We start from the raw sequence: 16,894 nt of genomic DNA, 5'->3' as shown, positions 1-16,894 counted from the left end.
GCTAGTCAGAATGACTGAATCATCTCTTCACGTTGCATTTGGTTTGTAAGTTCTGTTCCTTGTATTTCATTCAGGTAAAGCAATGTGAATAACTTTTTTTAAAATGTAAAATAGGTCTAAGAAGCCTCTTAAGTGCTTTTGTTTTAAATTCACTGTAACTTGAGATCTTTTTAGGCTCATGAGCAGGATAAATGTGGAAAGCGTATTATAAAAAAGGGTAAGTGAGGTCACTCACACAACATACATTTTCTCAGGATGCTTTAATCAAACATTAACGTTTTTAGACTCACTTGTTCATATCTGATACAATGCTGTAACCCACTGTAAAATAGCAGGTTGGTCAAACAGCAATGTCAAACAGAAGTGCTGCTAAAAAATCTGCTTGAGCAATACCCAGAAGGGAAAATACTTGTAATGAACTGAAACAAACTAAATGAAGTATAAAAAAGGAATTCAGAATAGGCTTTTAAATCACTAATTTCAGTCACTAACTTTGTTATGAAGGCAAAAAGGCACCTCTTTCCTTGGGTCATTCGATAGTTTAAAAAATGAATGACTACATTCAAATAACTATAGTTTAAATTCAAAGATATTTAAAAAATTATAATCTTGCCTGTCATTATGATTTGTATTTCTTTCTCAAAAACTACTTGTTGCACCAGATCTAGTCAAGATTCAAATCTCTGCTCCTTTTTATAGCTGAGCTGTTAGCCTGGCCCCGTCTGCAGTCTACATAATCATAACAATTAAACACAATGATAATTCATAATTCAGGTAATTTATTAACTAATTCTTCAAATGCAGCCCATACACAAAGTTTCAATGGATCTGAACTACAAGAAAAGTCTTAAGAGTTTGTGTTGTTTTTAAGGCCAAAAAAAGATCTGAAATGCAGCCCCAGCTTCCCCACAGGATGCATTTTTAACTTAATTTTAACTCGTAAACTAATTAACTGTTGGTGCTCAGAAAGTTCATTCTGTTCTCAAAGAGTAAGAGCCTCTTGTTGGGGAAGAGACACTGGAGTCTTCTGATATAACAAAGTGGTTGAATCCCAGCTTTCAGTGCAAAACTCAGCTCAGTTTTCTCTCTGGAACCAGACCTGGCACCACTGCCAGTGGGCATGGTTCTTTACAATACAGAGGAAGAGAGAGGCTTGGTCCTCATTCATGCTAAGGCCAACTCTGCCAGTGTAAAAGGGCCTTGAAGTGGGTGTAAAATTCTCCGTTCCAGTTAATGAGAATTCAAATAAAAATATGAAAATCTCAGCCTGGGTGCAGCCACTCCATAACAGCACAGAAGCTGTCATGGGACCAGATTATGGAACATCTTATGCACATAGGTGAGCAGTTACGCTCACGAATTGTCCCATTTACCTCGCTGGGACTACTCGTATAGGTAACTGCTTAGCAATATGAATAAGAGGTTCATCATCTAGCCCTGAGAGATGTACCATGAATACGTCTAGGTACTTTAAAGCTGAATAGTGCCTATATGCCACTGGACTGTATTAGAGGAGAAATCTTTCTTGTTGTCTCCTGATGTTCGGGGAGATATACTAGCTCCTACACCCTTCCAGCAGGTGCAACAAATACTCTCCCTCATGCCTCACTTCCTGTACTCTCACAAAACAACCTGCCAGAATCCAACCCTTAGACTGCAATAAGAAACAATCTGAGTTAGGCCCAAATTCTGTGTTCTCATACACCCTGTGTAATCCGGTTGATACCAAAGGGCTAACTCGTGTGTAAGGTGAGCTGGATTTGACCCAATATCTTCTAGTATATTTGATATCAATATTTATATTTAATGAAAAGCTGATGTGCTGTGACAAGGGATCATACAAGTAAGCTTAGATAGACAGATTACACCAGTCATCATTGTCTTGCTGTTACTCAGTGGTTCTCTCATCTGTTTGTCATGTCCACCTGTTGTCCCCCATATAGCAGGGACCATCTTATTTTATTTAGCGGTATGGACAGCCCCTAATGGATGGGGGTCCTGGTCCCAGGTACTGCCATATGACAGATAATAAGCAGGATGACCTCTTGTGAAGTTGGAGCTGTTAAACTGAATTTTCTCTGAAGAGAGTATTGTATTCTGGGTACAGTGATGAGAACTGAAGCAGGAGGGGGTGGAGGGGAAGCTAGGAATGGAACTAATCCATACACAATTACTGATCCATTTCTAATTTCCAGGGAATCGTGTGCTAGTTGTAAAATTGCTTGCAGATATGGGGTCTGTTTCTCTATTATCTTTCACCTTGTGGTGTTTACACCAGTGCAGAAAGGATATAAAGCACTAACAGATGAAGAGCACAGTGTGTTACACCTAGTTTGCCTTTACTTTGCCCTGGTGTAACTGAGGTGGAAGGTAGGGGAGAATCCAGCCCGCTTTGTCTAATTTTAGCTGCTCCTAACAGTTTATTGGGACCAGAAGCACTGAGTCCAGTATGGACTAGCCAATGCCATGGCTGTTGAGAAGAGGACAAAGTTTAACAACTCTTGGCAAGAGCCTTCTAACTACTTCACTGAATGAATCTGCCAGCATATCCGGATTTGAAATGTACCAGATCACTGTGACATATGGGGCTTATGACTGCGCATAGCTTGGCATTATCCTGTAATGCACATTGCCTAGGGAAATGTATCATCTTGTCCCTAATAACAAAAACAACAAAGATGTCAGTTCTGGTTTTCATTTCTTGTCTAGTGAAATTAATAGGGACTTCAATTTATTGCAGGCCAGCATGATACAACATGGGAGCTGTGGCAAATAACATGTCGTCACTCTGATTTTCAAAACCCTTTTGACTAGATTGATGCTAAACTACAAAAATGAGGCCCCTGTGAAATTGTCAGAGTCCCTAAAATGGGGGGAGCTGGTCTGCTCAATAGTTGGGTGGGAGATCCAGGGTGCTGTACATGAGGAAGCAGTGTTAGGGGTTCATTAGAGCCTCTACTGATCCAGTCATTCATGGTATTGGGAGGTACAGTGCTGCTAAACATGCCATAATCTTCAGGAGACTTATAGCACTGAAGTTAATAGATCATGTGTGTTGACATCTCCAAGACTGCTTTAGTTTTAATTTCTATCAATATTTGCCTTTGAAAATGGCCAGGACTCTGTAGAAACCAAGTCAGCGGACACTTCTGATGGAGTTGTGTTAAACCAGCACATTCCCCGGCCCTTCTGGCTACACTGGTTTCCTGGACAGAACTGCCCTGTGTCACTTTTAGGACAGAATCAGCCTTCTATGAACTTCTCCTTCCACTAAAAGGGCATGTGAGGATGCTGTTTCTTTGTGCCCCTCTGGCCTCTTTCTCTGCCAGTCTTTCTGCCACTGAGCAACTATCCAAAGCTCTCCAAGTTGGTGAATCTGACCCCATTTGCTTCCTTCCAGCTCAGAGAATTGGAATCCATATATGGTAGCATTTCCAGCATGATGTTGCCCTGCCTTAATTTTTCAGGTAGACTCCAGTATGTGTTATTTACACAGACATTTTGCTCCCAGGTTTTTATTGCTTATTTTATGATGTTTTGGGTGAGGTCAGAGCCTTTACAATACATGTACAATTGTCTCCCCTGACTTTAATTCAGATTTCTCCCCAAAGAGCAAGAACTGGTGATGAGAGGACTATGCACATGTAGTGATGTATCACCTAAGTGTTCCCTTCCATTACTCCGCTAATGCTATGGGGATACCCTAACAAAACAGAGAGAGGCTCAGTCAGTATCTCCAATAGCCACCTTCTCCTCTTTTAAGGCTGTTTTTATCTGGTCATTTATTTTAATTAGAAGGAGAAACAGAATTTGACTTTTTTTGGTAGTTTCAGATGCTTTATTCCAATCCTGTAATTAAAAATAAAGAGCATCATTGTTTAAACCAGTATGTAGTTGGTCTTTAGTCTGTCATGTAGATTAGTAACAGTCTGTGGTTATCTACGGAGGTTTAAAACATTCAACCATGTTACGTTACCTTTGAAAAGCCATCATTGTGAATTGTGAAAGATTTAGGCATTAGAAGAGTTGTACCAGTTTAATAGAATCAATGTGGGTAAACCTGTTTACCCCACCCCCCCATGTAGACAAATTTAAACTGCATTAACACTTATATAATTTCATAGAATATCAGGGTTGGAAGGGACCTCATCTAGTCCAACCCCCTGCTCAAAGCAGGGCCAATCCCCAGACAGACTTTTGCCCTGGATCTGTAAATGTCTTCTTCAAGGATTGAACTCACACAACCCTGGCTTTAGCAGACTGCTGCTCAAACCACTGAGCTATCCCTTTGTTCCATCCCCTTTCCTTTGCTTGTGTCTGTAAAGTATTAAATTAAGCTACATCCATTTAAGCAAAGGTTGAACAGGTTTAAGTGCATCTCTACTAGGGGTTTGCACTGTATCAATTTTAAATAATTTTAGTTAAATTGTTGCAATTTTCACAATACAGGCAAGTCCTTGTGGCCCAATCCTGAACATTCAGAACTGCCTCTGATGTCAACAGGACTTTTGAACTGCCAAGGAATATGGGTCTGGATCCTTATTTGGCAAGTGTGAGTTTCAGTTTTACAGGTGACCCAGTTTACTGTGAATTTCTCCTCCCTTCTGCTCTCTGAAGCTCAGGATTGACCTAGTGCAACCATGGATAAGCAATCAGCCTTCTCCTATCATACATGCTCCACAGATGCAAGCTCAGAATTAATGGGTCAAAAATGGGGAAACCACTTATCTTCTTCTGACACCCAAAATCCAGGAATAAACCCCTTGAGTGAAAACCTGTCTCCATTGAGGTTCATGGCAAAATTCCCTTTGATTTCTATGGAGCCAGGATTTCACCCCTCTAGTACAGGGCTCATCTTGGCCAATGGCACACAAGGTCAGATTTGAAGTCAGTTTCAGTGTGCAATTGCAAATGTACACCTACCTGAACCACAGAGTTACCACAATTGGCTAGTGGCTTTAGGGCACAATAACTATAAATGCAGATCCATAAGAACGGCCATACTGGATCAGACCAACGGTCCATCTAGCCCAGTATCCTGTCTGCTGACTGTGGCCAATGCCAGGTGCTTCAAATGGGAATGAACAGAATAGGGCAATTATCAAGTTATCCATCCTTTGTCGTTAACTCCCAGCTTCTGGGAATAGAGGCTAGGGACACCCAGAGCGTGGGGTTGCATCCCTGCCCATCCTGCCTAATAGCCATTGATGGACCTGTCCTCCATGAACGTATCTAGTTCTTTTTTGAGCCCCATTATAAGTTTGGCCTTCACGACATCCCCAACAACGAGTTCCAAAGGTTGACTGTGCATTGTGTGAAGAAATACTTCCTTTTGTTTGTTTTAAACCGGCTGGCTATTAATTTCATTGGGTGATCCCAGGTTCTTGTGTTATATGAAGGAGTAAATAACACTTCCTAATTAACTTTCTCCACACCTCCAAGCTGAAAAGTCTCAGTCTTTTTAATCTCTCCTCATATGGAAGCTGTTCCATATACTAATCATTTTTGTGACTTTTCTCTGGACCTTTTCCAATTCCGATAGATTTTTTGAGACCCAAATTATCTGTGCAGTTGCACATGTAGGTCCCAGCCCTCTGCAGATGTAAAATGGCTGTTTCGTTGACTCTGACAGAACTACAATGATTTACATCAGGCAGTCGGGACCCTGGGCTGTGTGAAAATAAGGCCTGAAATGTCTGTTAAACCAAAATGGCCACACTTGGTGGCTTTGAGTGCACTCCAGTTTCCATCCTGGACTCTCATAAAGATTCAGAGTGATGAATTGTCAGACTACTGATGCGTTCAACCTTTCATTGAAAATCTAACTGGTATAAAAGAAAAAATTCACAATAGCACCACTAATTTGGTTCAGATCAGTCAGAATGGGAATGTCCTATACATCATTTTGATAAAGGAGCCTGTCAAGGTTTCTTCTCCACTCTGAACTTTAGAGTAAAAATGTGCGGACTTGCACGGACACTTCTAAGCTTAATTACTAGCTTAGATCTGGTAATTGCCACCATCCAGAAATTTCAGTGTCTGGATCACTTCTTGTCCCCCCCAAACCCTTCCCTTCCCTGGGCAACCTTGAGAGACTTCACCAATTCCCTGATGAACACAGATCCAAACCCCTTGAATCTTAAAACAAGGAGAAATTAACCATCCCCCCTCTTTTTCCCCCACCAATCCCTGGTGAGTCCAGATCCAATCCCCTTGGATCTTAAAACAAGGAAAAATCAATCAGTTTCTTAAAAAGAAAGCTTCTAATTAAAGAAAGAAAAGTAAAAAAATAATCTCTGTAAAATCAGGATGGAAAATACTTTACAGGGTAATCAGATTCATATAGCCCAGAGGAACCCCCTCTAGCCTTAGGTTCAAAGTTACAGCAAACAGAGGTAAAATCCTCTCAGCAAAAAAGGGACATTTACAAGTTGAGAAAACAAAAATAAAACTAATCCACCTTGCCTGGCTGTTACTTACAAGTTTGAAACATGAGAGACTGATTCAGAAAGATTTGGAGAGCCTGGATTGACGTCTGGTCCCTCTTAGTCCCAAGAGTGAACAACACCCAAAACAAAGAGCACAAAGACTTCCCTCCACCAAGATTTGAAAGTATCTTGTCCCCTTATTAGTCCTCTGGTCAGGTGTCTGCCAGGTTCACTGAGCTTCTTAACCCTTTACAGGTAAAAGAGGCATTAACCCTTAACTCTCTGTTTATGACAGAGCCCTTGGGAGCTAAGCAAAATGTTCATGCGGATTCATATGAGAGATGGATTTAACACAGATCCCCAGGTCCAAATTCCCCCAAACCTGGAGAGCTGATAAAAATTGAAACTCAGATTATGAAAATGGCCACTAACTTTATTAAGGGCTGAACCAAAACTGGGGCCCTCAACAACCTCTGAACTTTGGAACGTTTGAAATTGGAAGTCAGATCTGACTGTAGCTTTGAGCCTCTCTCATTTCCTAGCAGTTCTCTCTCTTTCTCTTGATACAAATTGAACAGTATTACAATGATTTATGAACACTGCATGATCCTATGGGCCACATAGCTCTTGTAATACCAATACATCCTAGTCACACTTTATAGTAAGAGTTTTATAAAAGGATAATAAATTCTTAATAGCTTTTTATTCAATCGTTAATCAATCATTCTCTATTGTTTGAGTCCAACAGGTCAATATGTTTTTTACTATGGCTTATAGTTATAACCAACTATAATACTCTCTCCTAATGACTTTATAACAATCAATAATACATACTACTCACATCTGTTTCATACTTATATTCTATATTAATCATTTATTAAATCATTATAAACGATTCCTAAATGTAACTTACTATAAAATGTAACTCATATTAAATGTGTGCTAAAAGCCATGAAATGAGGTTTAGGCCCAAAATTTGACTAACATGTTTGTTTCATTGAAAGTTTTTTGGGAGAGGAAGGTTTCAAAAATGAATGTACTGTTGTCTTAAATCTATTTCCCCTCCAGGTCAATATCAGCTGTCCAGTAATCATGTACTGCCTTCTAACAACAAACTAGTTTATACATGATGTAAAGAAAATAGATTTTTAAAAAAATATTTCAGATCAACCATGTTGGTTTTAATAAGTCTACTAAGGAAAATATTTCTTGCATAGTTATTAAGGTCATTTTTATTGTGAATTCCCAGGGAGTAAATTAGATGCACAGGGTGTGATTCTGAAGAATTCACTGTCATGAAACTCCCGTTGGCTTGAATAGAATCATAGAATATCAGGGATGGAAGGAACCTCAGGAGGTCATCTAGTCCAACCCTCTGCTCAAAGCAGGACCAGTCCCCAACTAAATCATCCCAGTCTAGATCCATCCTCTTTGGAACCCCCTTTCAGGTAGTTGAAGGCTGCTATCAAATCCCCCCTCACTCTTCTCTTCTGCAGACTAAACAATCCCAGTTCCCTCAGCCCCTCCTCATAAGTCATGTGCTCCAGCCCCCTAATCATTTTTGTTGCCCTCCGCTGGACTCTTTCCAATTTTTCCACATCCTTCTTGTAGTGTGGGGCCCAAAACTGGACACAGTACTCCAGATGAGGCCTCACCAATGTCGACTAGAGAGGAATGATCACGTCCGTCGATCTGCTGGCAATGTCCCTACTTATCCAGCACAAAATGCCGTTAGCCTTCTTGGCAACAAGGGCACACTGATGACTCATATCCAGCTTCTCATCCACTGTAACCCCTAGGTCCTTTTCTGCAGAACTGCTGCCTAGCCATTCAGTCCCTAGTCTGTAGCAGTGCATGGGATTCTTCCGTCCTAAGTGCAGGACTCTGCACTTGTCCTTGTTGAACTCATCAGATTTCTTTTGGCCCAATCCTCCAATTTGTCTAGATCACTCTGGACCCTATCCCTACCCCCCAGCATATCTACCACTCTTCCCAGTTTAGTGTCATCTGCAAACTTGCTGAGGGTGAAGTCCATGCCATCCTCCAGATCATTAATGAAGATGTTGAACAAAACCGGCCCAAGAACCAACCCTTGGGGCACTCTGTTTGAAACCGGCTGCCAACTAGACATGGAGCTGTTGATCACTACCTGTTGAGCCCGATGATGTAGTCAGCTTTCTCTCCACCTTATAGTCCATTCATCCAGCCCACACTTCTTTAACTTGCTGGAAAGAATACTGTGGATATCAAAAGCTTTGCTAAAGTCCAGGAATAACACGGCCACTGCTTTCCCCTCATCCACAGAGCCAGTTATCTCCTCATAGAAGGCAATTAGGTTAGTCAGGCATGACTTGCCCTTGGTGAATCCATGCTGACCGTTCCTGATCACTTTCCTCTCCTCTAAGTGCTTCAGAATTGATTCCCTGAGGACCTGCTCCATGATTTTTCCAGGGACTGAGGTGAGGTTGACTGGCCTGTAGCTCCCCGGATCCTCCTTCCATTTTTTAATATGGGCACTACATTAGCCTTTTTCCAGTCATCCGGGACCTCCCCCGTTCACCATGAGTTTTCAAAGATAATGGCCAATGGCTCTGCAATCAAATCCACCAACTCCTTTAGCACCCTTGGATGCAGCGCATCCGGCCCCATGGACTTGTGCTCGTCCAGCTTTTCTAAATAGTCCTGAACCACTTCTTTCTCCACAGAGGGCTGCTTGCCTTCTCCCCATGCTGTGCTGCCCAGTGCAGCAGTCTGGGAGCTGACCTTGTTCGTGAAGACAGAAGGAAAAAAATCATTGAGTTCATTAGCTTTTTCCACATCCTCTGTCACTAGGTTGCCTCCCTCATTCAGTGAGGGGTCCAGACTTTCCTTGACTTACGATATTTGTGCGAGGATGGGATGCAGGAACAGGCTTGTATCATTGCTTTGCCATATTTAAAATTACATATTGTACTGATAACAATTGTTCAAGTTTTGACTTCAGCTCTGAGTCTTCTGCCACAGCCAGCAGCAATGAAACGACTTAAGGACAAAGTGGCAGCTTGAGCACCAAGTCGACTGTGAGACCAAGGTTGTTATGCAAGGGTTTGATCCTACTCACCTTGGAATCCACTGTAAAACTCCCACTCAGCTCAACTGTCCCAGATCAAACCTTTAATGTGCTGAAATTAATCAGATTGAATCCCACCTTTTAACGACATAACTATCCCCCATCTCTGGGAAGCAGTGTGTTTTTAGCATAACCACCATCTGTGACACCCAAGTAGGGCTGGATTTCTAGCATTCTAGCATAGGTTCGTATGGGATTTCAGAGTCACTGTCTGCTCAGATATCACACGCACAGCTCCTGGTACCTTGTGCAAATTGTCCTCTACACCTGTGCAGAGTGAGTCCAAATGTTCTACAGCCACTTTCACGCACTTCATACAGGTGGCACAACAATGAAGAACCAGGCTCTGACTACAGGGGCCTGAAAACTGTACCAGGAATCTTCAAGCTTTTCCTCTTGGGAAGGTTGAGTGTTGCGCGCACACACACACACACCCATGTGGCCAACATCCTCAGCTTGTGAGAACAGGAATAGCTCCACTGTAGTGGATCTGGCCCAAAGCAGTAAGTAAGCTGATGGATCTGCCATACCTATCTTTAGCCAGTTCAGCAACTGTCTGCAATAACACAGTTCTCACTATGTATCAGGCCTTGTCTACACTTGAAACACTGCAGCTGCGCTGCTGTAGCGCTGGTGTAGCCACTCACTCAAGCAATGTGAAGGCTTGTCCTCTCATCTAGGTCTTCCATCAATCTAGTACAGGAGCTCTCAAACTGGGGGTAGGGACCCCTCAGGGGGTCACAAGATTCTTACATGGGGGGGTCGTGAGCTGTCAGCCTCCACCCCAAACCCTGCTTTGCCTCCAGCATTTATAATGGTGTTAAATATACAAAAAAGTGTTTTTAATTTGTAAGGAGGGTGGCACTCAGAAGCTGTGTGAAAGGGGTCACCAGAACAAAAGTTTGAGAATCACTGATCTAGCGCTGTCTACTCCAGGGGCTAGGTTGGCTTAACTACGCCACTCACAGGTGTGGATTTTTCACCCCCCGGAGTGATGTAGCTGGGTCAACCTAACTTTTTAGTGCAGCCTGGGCCTTCAGAATAACTCTGACTGTTAGTAAGGGCCAAAGTGGCCATATAAATCCCAAATATAATACTGGGTTCACTATTTTGTAAGTGTTCACGTTCATGCTTTTGCGATCATCAGTGCATTTCATTTAAAACGTGAAGAGCCCAAATCTGTGGTGATCTCCATCTGATGCAATCCATCCAGCTGAAGTGGCCAGTTAGTGCAGATTTGTGACTTCTTCGCTTTGCCCAAGTGATGAGAAGCAGCAGATGCATCCTGGCCAATCTAGTCACAAAAATCTTCAAAGCAGGCCCCAGATTTAAGCCTTAGATAGATACAATACAAAGCTTGAGAGAGAGAAAGAGAACTAGATTAATGAGAATTCAACCCTCATGTCTGTTCTATTCAAATGTAGATAGATTCACAAAGTCAGGCCACTGGTCTGTGACTGGGAAAATGTGCAGTCCCTCACTTTGGGCCTGCGGGAAAGCCACCACTAAGCCCTTGTTTTGTTACATCTCCAGCTGTGAGCTTTCCACTAAAGTGGATCATAAGCCCCCCCCTTGAAATCTAGCCATGTGTTTAAATAAATTTATTTTGGCTTGGCTTGGCTTGGCAGGGGGAAATACTGTTCTCCATCATCTTGTTAAAACTGTGCATTAACGATCATTGTGAGTGGAAGGGGGGATGATGACATATTTTAATACCAAGCATACATTAAAGTCAAAGAAAACAAAACATATGTGCACTTTACCTAGGGTTGGGTTTTTATTTTGATAAAGAGGAATGCCATAAAATTTAAGCTATCAACACATATGAGTGGATGGGCTCAGTCCACTTCCTAAGGGACAATTGTCCCAACTTGCAGAAATCTATTTATCTGAGGTACTTACATGGCCCCTCACCATTGTGTATCCTCAATGTATTTATCCTCACAGCACCGCTGGGCGATACAGAAGTGCTGTTATGCCTGGAGAACTGAAGCACAGACAGATTAAGGGTACTATTTCCAACTAACCATTTAGAGCACTGTGCTGACCCTAGCTAAGCAACCACACAGGACAGTAAGTCTCCAGGACTCAGGCGCTTCACTTTTGAAAATGGGAATTAGGATCCATGCAGTGTAACATTTTCCAAAGTAGCTAAGGGCCGACACCCAAAAATACAGATTTCCAAAGGTTCTAGGCACCTTGCATTGATTTCCACCTAGCTGCAGAGTTAGGTGCTTAAATACTTTAAAAATCCGGCCCCAACTGAATTGCCCAAGAGCTCACACTGAGTCTGCAGGGGAAATGAACGTAGGCCTCTTGAATCCCTGACAAAGGCCCTGGCATTGATCTCCGAAATCACCACTGTCACTGGCACTAATTGCCACCCTTATGAGCCGTCCCAGCCAAGGAATGTAAGACTGAACTATTATCTCTCACTCTACAATGTCCTTCTGAGTCAGGAACATGGCATGTGGCAAGGCAATGTGGAGGAAATTACACTGGTTCTCCCTGGGCATTAGCTCATCTGTGGTAGACAGATGAGCCCAATCTACAGGGCTCTTAAAGCAGCACCTTTCGCAATCACTCGCTCCATTCCCAAGTGACTTTATAGAAATGGTACCCTGGGGTCCCATGTTTGTGTCTCGCTGATTCCAGATCACCTGTGCTCACTTTGTGGGTAAAAAGATGCTTTTTTCTAACTGCCAGGTTCTTTCCTGCTCATGGATTATCATCAGTAACAAGAGTTTACAGACTAAAGAATTCCCTCAGTGACACCAGGCAAGCTGGCCGGCTTCAGATGATGTCTTCACTTACACCTGTACAACCCCATGGCTAATAGCCTCAAGGTTAATGAGGTTAGATGGGGGCATCATTTGAGAAGCAGAATCTCTTAGAAGCCAGCTTGGCTTTAAGGACCTAAATTGAATTTGCCAGGCTGGCAGCTAGAAAAATGAATAAGCTGAGTATATTGTGTATGGATCCAATGGGACACGATAAAGATGTATCCTTCCCCCCATATGACTGCCTTTTTACAGATTTGCCTTCTAAAGAAGAGAGACATTGGTAAAAGCAATTTTTCTAAACTGTAGAAATGAACTTTTTTTGTTGTATTTTGTTGTACTACCCATTAGAATCCCACTTCTAAAGGCAAATCCATGAAAAGAAACCAAGCCCGCTGGTTTGTCCCAGTTTGAGGCTAGTATAGACAGACATTACTAGTCTCCTTTACATGTGGTTCAGCCTGCCATGTGAAATATGATTGGGCATATCAGGAACTCGGTACCAGAACATGGATGCCTTGTCTTTACGTCTAACAATTTCCTAAATTGAGACTTGATCCAAAAATCATTGAAGTCACTGGAAAGTTTCCCATTGACTTAAATGGGCTCTTGGATCCAACCTTTGATCTGTTGTCTCCCTTGGCAAGCACTCACATTTTCAGAATTTCTTTTAATTGGGCTGTTTTTTCAGCTTCTGTAATGTCATTCAGTTGCATTTCTGCTCAATTTAGCACTTGTTTTGAGCAGAGAACTCAGCAGAACGGACTCTGTCTAGTCTCCAGTGTCTTTAAAGAAAAACCTCCTCATGGCTGCCATTTGCCTCATGGCAGCAAATGGGCTCTAACACTCACTGCTAACACTTCCATGCACATCATAGCTTCTGACAGAAAGGGTACGTCTATACAGCGATCGGTAATGTGCAATAGCTGTGCACTGTCTGGCCATGAAAGAAAACGTTGGTTGGCTTAAGCAGGATATCAGTAACATTGACTTGCAAACTGGGTGTTTTCAGGGGTCTTGGCCTCAGCCTCCTGTAAGGTCATTTTGCAGCTGCTCCAAAGGGGCATCTAAGGTCTGTGCCAATGCAGAGGAACTTGCCAACATAACTGGTTTAGTGCTACCCACTCACACAGAACTGCAAGAGCTCAGCTCAGCCTAAGCACACTTGAGGATTGGGCTCACTGTGTTCTGCTAGGACTCAGTTCCTAAATAAAACACACTGCTGTGGGTATAAAGAATGGGCTTTGCATCTACTACGTGATTTATGTCCTCATACAAAACCTCTTGGCATGCTCTTGTAGCAATTACAAGCAATGTTGTAAAAATGCATGCATGGTCATCTGGAAAAAGCTGTTGGAGATTGTAGGAGATTTATAACTTCTATTATGTATTACTCGTATTCTTTTCTGATTGTACCATGGAAAGCCAAGTGAGAGCAGGTGCTAGACATGGCAGAGCTACAAAGTAAGAGACAGTCCCTGTCCCAAAGAGCTGGCAGTCTAAACAGACAAGCCAAAAACTAGGAAAGGAAACCAAGGCATGGAGCCGGGAAGTGACTTGCCCTGGGTCACACAGCAGATCAGTGGCAGAGCCAGCTCTCCTGCATTCCAGTCCAAGAGGCTGGAGTGGATAGAAAGAGAGAGAGCTGTGTTCATCCTCTGGCCAAGAGAGTGAGAAACCACCGTCCCTTCCAGCCCTACATTTCTATGCTTCTACGATCTCTGCGCCTTAAATGAGGGGGAATTCAGACTCTGAGCCTGACTGACTGCTTATGCTCATACTCAAAGCACACGGACATCTACTTCAGCCCAAGCCCCCACACCCAGAGAGTAAAGGTTCCCTGGTTGCTTCTAATACTACAGGTTCCACAGGACAGTATGCCATGGGGATGCACCCAAGCCACCTTGAAATTCACTTTCACACAGCAGCTTCCCCACAATTTAGCTTTCAAGAATGCTATTTTTCAACTTGTTTTAATTAAATCCAATTCCCTCTATGCGAACATGGCCAAGGCTTGCATTTTCCACTTCCTCCACCCATATTTCTCTCTCTTTCAATCTCCTCTGACCATCTGACACATTCCAGTAGACATGTCATCAGACACCAGTCCCAGGGAAGAGAAGCACCATCCGCTGCTGCATCTCACATTAGCGTCCCACCCTTCTCTTGGGAAACGGAGCTGATGGGTTTGGCAAGTGTCTCTACTGAAGGAAGACCTTTCGAGTTTTTGATGGAATATGTGTGTAAGAGAGCGAGAGACTGGGAAAGAACACGTAGGTGTGTCTGAATACCCATACAGAGATTCTACTTGCCTAAAGATTTTAACTGATCTTCCTGGCCAAACAACTCTGTTTCAAACACCAGTCAAAGTTACTTTAAAAAGCTTATTGTAGTTAAGTGACAATGTGCTGTTTACCTAGAGCACCATTTGCAAAACTTAAGTGCTTAACTTAAAAGCAAGGACATGAACAGTTAAGGACATCATAAATCCTAGGTTGCTCACATAATAAACATAAAGACATTGGACACGAATTCCAAAAGAAGGAGTCTAAAGTTAAGGTTTAATGGAGCCAGGCAAAAAATTTCAGCTGAAACCTTTATCAGCCTAAAATAAAAAAAAGTGGATTCAGCAACACCAGAACATTTTGTGACTTTGTGTCACTTTCACTGAATGGTTTGGTTAAAAAAATTATAATCAAAAATTTTCATTGACATTTTTAAAACAAAATGTTTCAATTTTTCGATTCAAGAACAACTTTTTATTTTCAAATGTCCTTTCACTTTATTTTAAAAAGTTGAAAAATGCTCAGAAACAAAATTAACTGTTTAGTTTTGGGTTGAGTGAGCTATTTTGCTCAGTTTGCAACTTTTTATTATTATTTGGAATATGCCTGGTTTTTTAACCTTTCCTTATTGGTCAAGTTTTTTAAACCTTTTATCATTTCTATTGCTTTCCTCTGTACTCTCCAATTTATCCACGTCTTTCCCAAAGTGTGGCACCTAGAACTGGACACAGGACTCCAGCTGAGGCCTCAGAAATGCCAAATAGAGCATGACAATTACCTCCCGTGTCTTATACATATAACACCTCTGTAAATATACCTTAGACTGACAATTGCCTTTTTGGCTTCTGCATCACCTTATTGACTCATATTCAGTTTGTGATCCACTATAACCTCCAGATCTTTTTCAGCAGTACCAGCACCCCGCCAGGATTCCCCATTTTGTAGTTGTGCATTGGGTTTTTCCTTTCTAAAGTGCAGCACTTTGGGTTTGTTTCTGATACTGTACATTTAGTTTAATAGAAAAGTTAATGACAGACTATCAGTCTACGGAGAAATGATGTATGACATGTATGCAGAGATAGGTCCAGATCCTCAGGTGGGGCGAGTGATCTCAATGGAGCAACACTTTACCGACTGAAGATCCAGCCCATACTTTTCATGTTTCTTTTTCAGAAGAGTTTTGTGTCGGGTTAATATTTTAAGATAAATGGTAAAAGAATCATATTTCATGTAGGTCGGAGCTACAGTGGTGCTTGGATGAAAAATGCCTTTCTTTGTACTTGGTAAGAATAATAGGCGGCATTCTCCCCTCTGTGGCAGTAGGTATACACCACTGCAACTCCGCGGACATCAATGAATTTATACCAGCTTAAATTGGTGTTATGGGGTCACCAAGGCCCAGATCCTCAAAAGATAATTCTCATTGGTCTCAATGGGACTTAGGGGCCTAGATACCTCTGAGGATCTAGGCAAAGGCTCTAAGGGGGACGAGGTGGACTAAATCAGGGAAATGTCATAGCTCAGGCAGGCCCTGACTTAAGTGGGAAATTGACAAGCATTATCTGGGAGGCAGCTCAGTTCTAGTGCTGGACAGATCTGGAGAGCTAGGGTTTAGTTACAGTCTTTCCACTGATCTGCTGGATGATCGAAAGCAGGGGCAGCTCCAGGCACCAGCACGCCAAGCCACGTGCCTGGGGCGGCAAGCCACGGGGGGCTCTCTGCCAGTCGCTGCGAGGATGGTAGGCAGGTTGCCTTCAGCGGCATGCCTGCAGCGGGTCTGCTGGTCCCGTGGCTTCGGCGGACCTCCCGCAGGCTGCCGCCAAATCCGCAGGACCGGGGACCTCCTGCAGGCAAGCCACCAAAGGCAGCCTGCCTGCCGTGCTTGAGGTGGCAAAATACCTAGAGCCGCCCCTGACCGTAAGCAAGTAATTTCACTTTTCCCATCCCAACCTCTCTCTGTCTCGTCTATTCAGATTGAGTTCTTCAGGGCAGGGACTGTCTCTCGTTCTGTGGTTGTGCAGAGCCCAGCACAATGGGGTCCTGAGCTCAGCCGAGGGCTCTGGATGCTACAGTAATGTTACAGTCCCTTTTTCTCCTGGCCCACATACATAGTGCTTGTGGCTTTCTTATCAGCATATGTTGCTTTCTAAGTTGTTCTTTGCCCAAAATGGTGTTTCGGCCCAAAGGGTTCAAATAAGCATCCAAACCACCAAACATTTTGAAGTTTACCCATCCGTCATCCTAGCACACCCAATATTACCACCACTTTTTAACCAATATACAGAAGACTAT

The sequence above is a fragment of the Gopherus flavomarginatus genome, chromosome 3 (assembly GCF_025201925.1).
Source record: "Gopherus flavomarginatus isolate rGopFla2 chromosome 3, rGopFla2.mat.asm, whole genome shotgun sequence".
NCBI classification, from domain to species: Eukaryota; Metazoa; Chordata; order Testudines; family Testudinidae; genus Gopherus; species Gopherus flavomarginatus.
The sequence above is the reverse complement of the archived record's forward strand: the minus strand, read 5'-3'. Positions refer to the sequence as shown.